Here is a 9,181-nt window from a genome sequence, read left to right as displayed (position 1 = left end):
AGACTCTCTCTTCCCTTCTCTTTTTCCCTTCATTCTCTTTCACAATCTCCTCAAGAGGACTGAGTTACTATCTCCTCTGTGTTACCAAAAGGCCACTCTCAGCGTCATGCAATAAAACTCCATTTCCTGAGGGAAATGTTCTGTGTCTGTGTTGTCTGATAGGGGAGCCATTGTCACATGTGGCTATTGAGCAATGCAGATCTGGGTAGGGTGGCAGGACATGAATTTTAGACTTCTTTGTTTTTAAAATTTTTACTAATATAAGGAGAACAGATTTCATGTATTTTGTAGATATAATTCTAAGAAGATAATCATACTTGCCTCTCTCCATCAATTCCCCCTTTTTTATTTAATTTTTGCAAAAACATAAAGTCATCGGTCACTTCACCATAATGCACAAAGCCACCCAGATGGTTAATGCTCTTGTCAGACAGGTCATAGTTGGCAGAGGCATTGCCATCCTCGACCAGGTAACCCTACCCAATGTTGTAGATCTTCTTGTTGATCTCTGTGCAGTGATGGTAGCCTTTCTGCCCAGCCTGTGTCAGGGAGAAGGCCACCCTTGCAGGGTGCCACACTTCAATACAGGCGACCTTGCCCAACCCTGGTGGGTCTTGCATGGCAGTTTCTTGGTGTGCCAGCAGCTGGTGACCTCTTTGTAGCCTTTGCCCTTGGTCACCTCAGTGACATCGATCATCTGGTTCTGACCAAACATTTGGTTCGCTGAGACCTGCTGCTTCAGCCATTCCCAGACTCAGTTTCTCAGCCAAGGTGCTGCCATTCACCTGGATCTGCAGCAGGGGGGCTTTTTCTGCTGTAGAGGAAGAAGGCGCATCTGCGTGTGGGCACTTACTGATGCAGATGATCTGGCAGCACTTCTTCATGCTGGTGAAGTCCTTCTTGCCCTTGTCATCCTGCCACTTCCTGCGCTACTTGGTGAAGGCCTTCTTCATCGATTTATGCCAGTACCAGAGTCCAGCTCCAGCAGTAAGGGGGTTCCTGAAGATGTGGGAGGCGTTGGCACAGGGAGAAATGAGAGACACACTCACAGCAAGGCTGATGGCATGGCTCTGGCTCTCGAGCACCAGCCTTTATTTTTATAACATAAGTCACATAGTGATTCTTTTTTCTTACAATAACAAGTCTGTTGTCTCTTTTCTTAGAACCTTTGACCTTGTATTTTATGTTGCCTTTAGAGTCTATGTCTATATCTAGTTACAATTTCTTTGATTTTCAAGGGCATATTCAGAGCATGGGTTATAGTCACAGACAGGTGGGAGACAACGGGCTGCTCATACTAACCAAGGCCTGGAGTGCTGCCGAGCTATGTTGAAATTAGTTACACAAGTTAGAATATTACCTTCCTAATCTAATCTTTACTAGAAACCCCAATGTTCAAAGCAGGCCCTTTTTAAAATGTATCCCCTCTTTTGCAGTTTTTTCTGTAATTCTAATTTCTTTATTGTACTTATCTAAAGGTTCACTTAGATCTATTCCACAGTTTTGACAACCTAACCAATGTTGTATTTGTTTCACATATAGAATTAAAGCTTTAGTAACATTTATCTTTGTTTTAATGGGAAGTATACACCAGGGAGCCTGTTGCCTTTTAATTCTTTCCCACAAGCAGCTCAACCTTGCATAAAGCATTAACCCCTTCCCCTATACTAGCATTCTGCTTGATTAAAATTCTACAAAGCAATGGACATTTTGGGGATTATGAGACTAAGTGCTCATCCCTAAAATTAGAAATACAGAAATCGTTAGCGGGACCACCAGGAAACTCCAGCTTTCTTATGCAGAGTGTAGTTCCCAACAAAACTAAAACCACCAAGAGGACCGCAGCTGTCCTTCTCATGCCTTGCTGAGACAGACCTTCTGCTGTGACCTTGTCAGGCAGCCGAATTTGCCTTGGCCTTGCTGTGCCAGTTCTTGTAAAAGTGCCTTTTGCACTCATCACTGATAGGCTCAGCAAAGATTGTCTTGAAGATGCAGAGGCCTCAAGGGTTTCCATGTATCCCATGGTGTCTGCAACAACCATGGGCGGTGTCTCCACCATGGTCACAGCCTCTACAACTGGCTTCTTGTTCACCTTGGAGTCCAGCCTGTTGACTTCCCCCACAATGTGAGTTATGCTGTGCTTGGAGCCCAAGAAGGTGGTGAGGTGTATAGGCTTGCACGAGTCATCCTTGGGAACACTCTTCACCTTCCCCCATGCCTGCTGCTGTGCTTCCATGTCTGGGCACAGAACTTCCTGTGAGACATCTCACTGCCAAATCTGCCAGTAGAGCTGTTTTATTGTTCTTTAGTTTCTTGAGCTCCTTATAGGTCATTAATCCTTTATCAGTTGCATAGTTTTCAAATATTTTCTCCCATTCTGTTGGTTGCCTCTTCACTTTGTTGAGTGTTTCCTGTGTAGTACAGAGGCTTCTTAGCTTGATGTAATCCCCTGTGTCAATTTTTGCTTTATTGCCTGGGCTTCTGGGGTCTTTTCCAAGAAGTCTTTGTGTATGCCAGTATCTTGAGAGTTTCCTGGATGTTTTCCTCTAGTAATTTGATGGTGTCAGGTTATGGATTTAGATCCTTGATCTATTTTTAGTTGCCTTTTTATAAGGTGTAAAGTATGGGGTCTAGTTTCATACTTCTATATGAGTAGATCCAGTTTTCCCAACACTGTTGAAGAAGCTGTCATTTCCCTAGGGACTGATTTTAGCATGTTTATCAAAGATTAGTTGCTTGTAGCAGTGAGGATTAATTTCTGGAATTTCTATTCTGTTCCAAGATGTTTTGATGATAACTGCCCTGTATTACATCTTGAAATCTGGTGTTGTGATGTCTCCAGCTTGTTTTTTCTGTGTAAGATTGCCTTAGTTATTTGGGGTCTCTTATGTCTCCATATGAATTTTAGCTTTGTTTTTCTGGATCTGAGAAGAATGTCCAATTTCAATTGGGATCACATTGAATCTGTAAATTGCTTTGGGTAGTATGGACATTTTGATGATACTAATTTTTTCAATCCAGAAACTCTGAAGATTCTTTAATTTTTCGGTGTCATCTTCCACTTCTTTCTTTACTCTTTTGTAATTTTCATTGTAGAGATCGTTCACATCCTTGATTAAATTTATTCCAAGGTATTTAATTTTTTTGTAGCTATTGTGAGTGGTATTTAACATACAAGTTCTTTATCAGTCATGGTTTTGTTTGTGTACACAAAGACTATTGATTTTTGTGTACTGATTTTATATCCTGTAACTTTACAAAGCTCTCTTATGAGCTCTAATAGTCTGTTAGTGGAGTCTTTTGGTTCTTCTATATATAGGATCCTGTTAACTGCAAAGAGGGATAATTTGACTTCTCCTTTCCAATTTGTATCCCTTTGATTTCTTTTTCTTGCCTAATGGCCTAGTTAAAATTTCTAGAACTATATTGAATAACAGTGGTGAAAATGGGGATCCTTGTCTGGATCCTGACTGTAGTGGAAATGCTTCCAACTTTTCCCCATTCAATATGATGCTGGTTTTGGGTTTGTCATATATTGCCTTGACCATGTTGAGGATAGTTCCTTTTTTACCCAATTTGCTTAAGATTTTTATCATGAAATAATGTTGTATTTAATCAAATGCTTTCTCTGCATCTGTTGAGATAATCATAAGGTTTTCTCCTTTATTTTGTTTATGTGATGTATCATATTTATTGATTTGTCAATGTTGAACCATCCATGCACACCAGGGATAAATCCTACTTCATTTGGTGAATGATGGTTCTGATGTGTTGTTGGATTCTATTAGCCAGAATTTTGTTGAGGATTTTTGCATCTATGTTCATCAGGGATATTGGATTTTAGTTCTTTTTCTTTGTTATATCTTTTTTTCTGGTTTTAGAATTAAGGTGATTTTAGACTCATAGAAGGAGCTTTGGAGGATTCCCTCCCTTTCAGTTGTTTTGAATAGTTTGAGAATTGATGTTGGTTCTTCAAAAGTTTGGTAGAACTCAGCAGTAAAGCCATCTGGCCTTGAGCTTTTCTTTGTTGAAGGGTCTTTATTGTTGATTCAATATCCATCTTGATTATTGGTCTATTTAGCTTTTCTATGTCTTCATGACTTAATTTTGGTAGATTGTACGAGTCTAGGAATCTATCCATTTCTTCCCGATTTTCCAGTTTGTTGGCATGTAAAGATTTGTAGTAATTCCTGGTGATTCATTTTATTTCTGTGATATCCATTGTAACTTCTCCTTTTTCATCTCTGACTTCATTAATTTGGGTCTTCTCCGTTGGTTTTTTTTTTTTTTTTTGGTTAGTTGGGCCAATGACATATTAATTTTGTTTATTCCTTTTTTAAAATAGCTCTTCATTTCACTGATCTTTTGTATTTTTTGGCTTCAATTTTGTTTTTCTTCTTTAATTTTAATTATTTCTTTCCTCTTACTGATTTTGGGCTTGTTTGTCCTTGTTTTTCTATACAATTGAGATGTATTGATAGATCAATTATTTGATGCCTTTCCAATTTCTTGATGTAGGCACTAATTGCTTTTAACTTTCCCTTTAACACTGTTTTTGCTGTCTCATAAGTTTTTTTTTTTTTTTTTAATTTACTTGACAGCTAGAGTTATAGACAGTGAGAGACAAGAAAGGTCTTCCTTCCGTTGGTTCACTCCCCAAATGGCTGCCACAGCTGGCGCTGCGCCAATCTGAAGCCAGGAGCCGGGTGCTTCTTCCTGGTCTCCCATGCGGGTGCAGGGCCCAAGCACTTGGGCCATCCTCCACTGCCTTCCTGGGCCACAGCAGAGAGCTGGACTGGAAGAGGAGCAACCGGGCCTAGAACCTGGTGCCCATATGGGATGCCGGTGCCTCAGGCAGAGGATTAACCAAGTGAGCCATGGTGCCGGCCCCATCTCATAAGTTTTAATATGTTGTGTTGTCATCTTCATTTCTTACTAGAAGTTTTTTGATTTTCCTTCTGGTTTCTTCTATCACCCACTGTTCATTCAGGAGTATGTTGGTCAGTCTCAATGTGTTTGCATGTTTTCTAGAGTTTCTTAAGTTGCTAATTTTCAGCTTCATTCCATTGTGGTCAGAAGTATATATGGTATGATTTCAATTTTTTTTTTAATTTGTTAAGACTTGCTTTATGGTCTAGCATATGGTCTATCCTAGAGAAAATTCCATGCACTGGTGGAAAGAATGTATATTATGTAACTGTGGGATGTAATGTTCTATAGATATCAATTAGATCCAGTTGGTCCATAGTGCAGATTAGCTCTGTTGTTTCTTTGTTGATTTTTTTTGTGTTGAGTTCATATGTCCACTGATGAAAGTAGGTTATTGACGTTCCTCATTATTATTGTATTGGAGTCTATGTTTCTCTTTAAGTCCATTAATATTTGTTCTAAATAGCTGGGCACCCTAGAATTGGTGCATAAACATTTATTATAGTCACATCTTCCTGTTAAATTGATCCCTTAATCGTTACATAATGCCCTTCTTTCCTTCTTTGTTTCTTTTAACAATTTTTGAGTTAAACTGTTTTGTTTAATATTAGGATGGCTACTCCTGTTCATTCTTGATTTCTGTAGCATAAAGTATCTTTTTTCTATCCTTTCATTTTCAATTTGTGTTGTTATTTATTTATTTATTTATTTATTTATTTTTTTGCTTTGTTGGTGAAATGTGTTTCTTGTTGGCAGCAAATATATCAATCTTGTTTTTGAATCCATTCAACCAGTCTGTATCTTTTTTTAACTGGAGAGTTTCAACCATTTACAAGTTTATTATTGATAATATATTGACATTTCAAGGTTATTATTGATAAGTAATGGCTTGGTCTTGCCATTTTCCCATGAATATTCCTAATGTTTGTTTTGAATTTCCTTTGTACTTTTACTAGGAGATTTTCTGCCTTACATTCTTTCATGATGCTGACTATCTCTCTGTGTTTCTGTGTGATGGTGTCCTGCTTGCTGCTACATGATTGTAATGTCCCCTTTGCTCCAAGGTGTCTGTCTTGTTTTTGTAGAATTTCCACTGCAAACCTTTCTTCAACTGTCCCCTGGGAATGCAGTTCCTCTCCTTTTCTTCTGTTGTTTCCCCATGGTCAGAATCAGCACATCTTTTCCCTATTCAGCCATCTTGGATCTCCCATCTGCATCTGCATGATTTTAATTTGCATATGATCTTGCTTAATTTGTGAATTTTTAGTAATTTCATGTACATATCTATGAATAAATCATGTTATCAAATAGACTGGATACTCTGACAGAGAGTTTGTGTCTTAAATGCTTCTACTGAATCTTCCATTGGAATTTTGGACAGTCTCATACCTTAGAGTGGGTGATTCAACATAAATTTCTTAATTTCATAATTTTTTTGAAATTCTAAATTTCTTCCTAATTCTAAATTCTTGACATTGACTGCTCATATCCCACTATTTTTCTTCATATTCTGTTAGATATTACATATAGAGGTATTTGAAGGGTTTATTTGTGTGGAATCTCTGTAGGTTTCCACATTGAGAACTTGAGCTCTGTTGGTATTAAAGGGGGCAGGACAAGGAGGATCCAGGACTTGGTAAATAGATAACACCTATGAGAGGTGGAGGTCCCCACTTTGGGGAGGACAGGTTACTGGAAATGGGGAGAATGGAACCAGTGGAGAAGTAGGAACCGGACTGATTCAAAGGCCTGAATTTCAGTCCTGGAGAAAGGGGATTGTTTGGTAAAAATACAATAAATCCCAGGATTTTTTTTTTAAAAAGATGTATTTCTTTATTTCAAAGGCAGAGTGACACACACATACATACCGAGTGTGGGAGAGAGAGAGAGAGAAGAGAGAGATTGATCTTTTATCTGCTGGTTCATTCTCTAAATGTCTGCAAAGACTAGACCTTGTCCAGGCTAAAGCCCAGAACTCCATGGGTCTCCCACCTCAGTGGTTGGAACACAGGGTGCTTGGACCAGTCTCTGCTGCTTTCCCAGACACATCAGCAGGGAGGTGAATTGGAGGCAGGACAGCCAGGACTCAAATTGGCACTCCAATATGGGATGCCAGCATCATAGGCAGAGGCTTAACCCTCTGCATCACAATCTTGGCCCCAAAACCCCAGTTTTCAAAAGTATGTTCCAGCCGGCGCCGCAGCTTACTAGGCTAATCCTCTGCCTGAGGTGCCAGCACACCAGGTTCTAGTCCTGGTCAGGGCGCCAGATTCTGTCCCGGTTGCTACTCTTCCAGTCCAGCTGTGGCCTGGGAGTGCAGTGGAGGATGGCCCAAGTCCTTGGGCCCTGTACCTGCATGGGAGACCAGAAGGAAGCACCTGGCTCCTGGCTTTGGATCGACGCAGTGTGCTGGCTGTAGTGTCCATTTGGGGGGTGAGCCAATGGAAGGAAGACCTTTCTCTCTGTCTCTCTCTCACTGTCTAATTTTGCCTGTCAAAAAAAAGAAAAAAAAAAAAAAGTATGTTCCAGGCAGATACTGTGCAAGAAGCTGGGTGTCAGAGAGAATATTATCTGGCTTCTAAACTGGGATACAAACTTTATTGAGCACCAATAACATGCTGGCATTTTGCTAGGTCCTGGGGAGAAGGCCATGTGTGGGGAGCAACTGAGACTAGATTAAGTTACTGGAATTAAGACTTATTCTATGCATCTGCTCTCCCACAATATGGCGCTGGGGAGGAGTAAACTTCTACGCAGCTGCCTCTCGCCAATTTGACTGATGAGCTGCAGGAGCTGATCCTGCTCCTGATTGGAGGAGAGCAGCGTGCTCGGCGTGTGGGCAGCAGAGTTGGGATTGGTGGAAGAGGACTATAAAGGAGGAGAGAGACAACATGCACCGGGAACATCTGAAGGAACACCTGAGCAGCCCCCGAGAGAGCCGGCCGGCGGTGTGCCGCTCCTCCGCGGAAGCGGGGAAAGTGGCAGGGGGAGCCGCCCCTCCACGGAGGTGGAGGGGTCAGCAGCCAACCTGGGAAGGACCAGCAGCAAACCCGGGAAGGGCCGAGCAGACAAAAGAACAGCCCAGGGTCCTGTGTTGTTCCTCCGCGAATGGGGGAGCGACAGCCATGAATGAGGCAGTCTTTGTTTTCAGAGAGATAAAGGTCTTAAGGAGAAGACAGTTATCATTGATCAAAAAGTTACAAATAATGAAATAGTGACAAGTGTTTAAAGGAGTCATATAGGACAATACAGAAATGTATGTCTTTGAGACTAAATTTCAGTAAGACTTAGATGTGCAGGGTCAGTAAAAGATCTTGAGATCTTGGAGGTAGGAACCAACTGGGAGAGCCTGTGGATAGAGTAGGCTGAGAGACATCCCTGGACAGTGGAAGCTTGGTCTTATGGGTCTAGTTATTTCTCCACCAAACCCCCATGGTATAATATCTCCCTACTGTTGTGAGACTTTTTCTATAAGACAATACTTACTTTGCTTATCCAGTTTTAATTTCTGTCTACCTATTAAGCAGGTAACATCCTGCTGTGTAGTTGAACTTAAGGTAAAATATTCCTGACAAAAATACTTGCCTTTCAACATAGCAGTTAATTAAATTATTTTCCTTCATATTCACTGATAAGCAATGAATTTACTCAAGTTAAAATGGCAAGTTTTGTAGGAATATTGTTAGCAGTGAGAACTACCCAGTACATGAACTGTTAGTCTGGCATATCAAAGTTACTCCAAGTTGTATTAACTCATCTATTGAACAAATTGAATTACTTTATTTATTCACAAAACTTCTCCATACCATCAGTTGACCATGTTCATATCTACTTTGGCTTTGGAAAAAAAAGAAAAAAGAAAGAATGTGCAAAGTAGACACCCTTCTTGAATGGTGGGCACAGGAATTGGTAGTGGTGGTTTTATTGGCATAGGAGGGAAATGATGGAAGAAATATCAAAATAATAAGTGACTGGAAAGTATTATTTTCATTTAAAATATTTTTTAAAGATTTATTTATTTGACAGGTAGAGTTACAGACAGTGAGAGAGGGAGACAAAGACAAAGGTCTTCTTTCCGATGGTTCACTCCCCAAATGGCCGCCATGGGCAGAGCTACGCTGATCTGAAGCCAGGAGCCAGGTGCCTCCTCCTGGTCTCCCAATCGGGTGCAGGGGCCCAAGAACTTGGGCCATCCTCCACTGCCTTCCTGGGCCACAGCAGAGAGCTGGACTGGAAGAGGAGCAACTGGGTC

General features: G+C 40.7%; 1 pseudogene; it reads right to left on the bottom strand.

Moving 5' to 3' along the window:
* Positions 1–311: 311 nt before the first annotated feature.
* LOC100349017 (large ribosomal subunit protein uL3 pseudogene) lies at positions 312–2,236 on the bottom strand (annotated as a pseudogene).
* Between the last annotated feature and the right edge of the window lie 6,945 nt (positions 2,237–9,181).

This window comes from Oryctolagus cuniculus, chromosome 12, assembly GCF_051225735.1.
Source record: "Oryctolagus cuniculus isolate XC-2025 breed Fujian yellow rabbit chromosome 12, ASM5122573v1, whole genome shotgun sequence".
In the NCBI taxonomy this organism is placed as follows: Eukaryota; Metazoa; Chordata; class Mammalia; order Lagomorpha; family Leporidae; genus Oryctolagus; species Oryctolagus cuniculus.
Note: the sequence above shows the minus strand (reverse complement) of the source record. Positions and strands in the feature narration are given on the sequence as shown.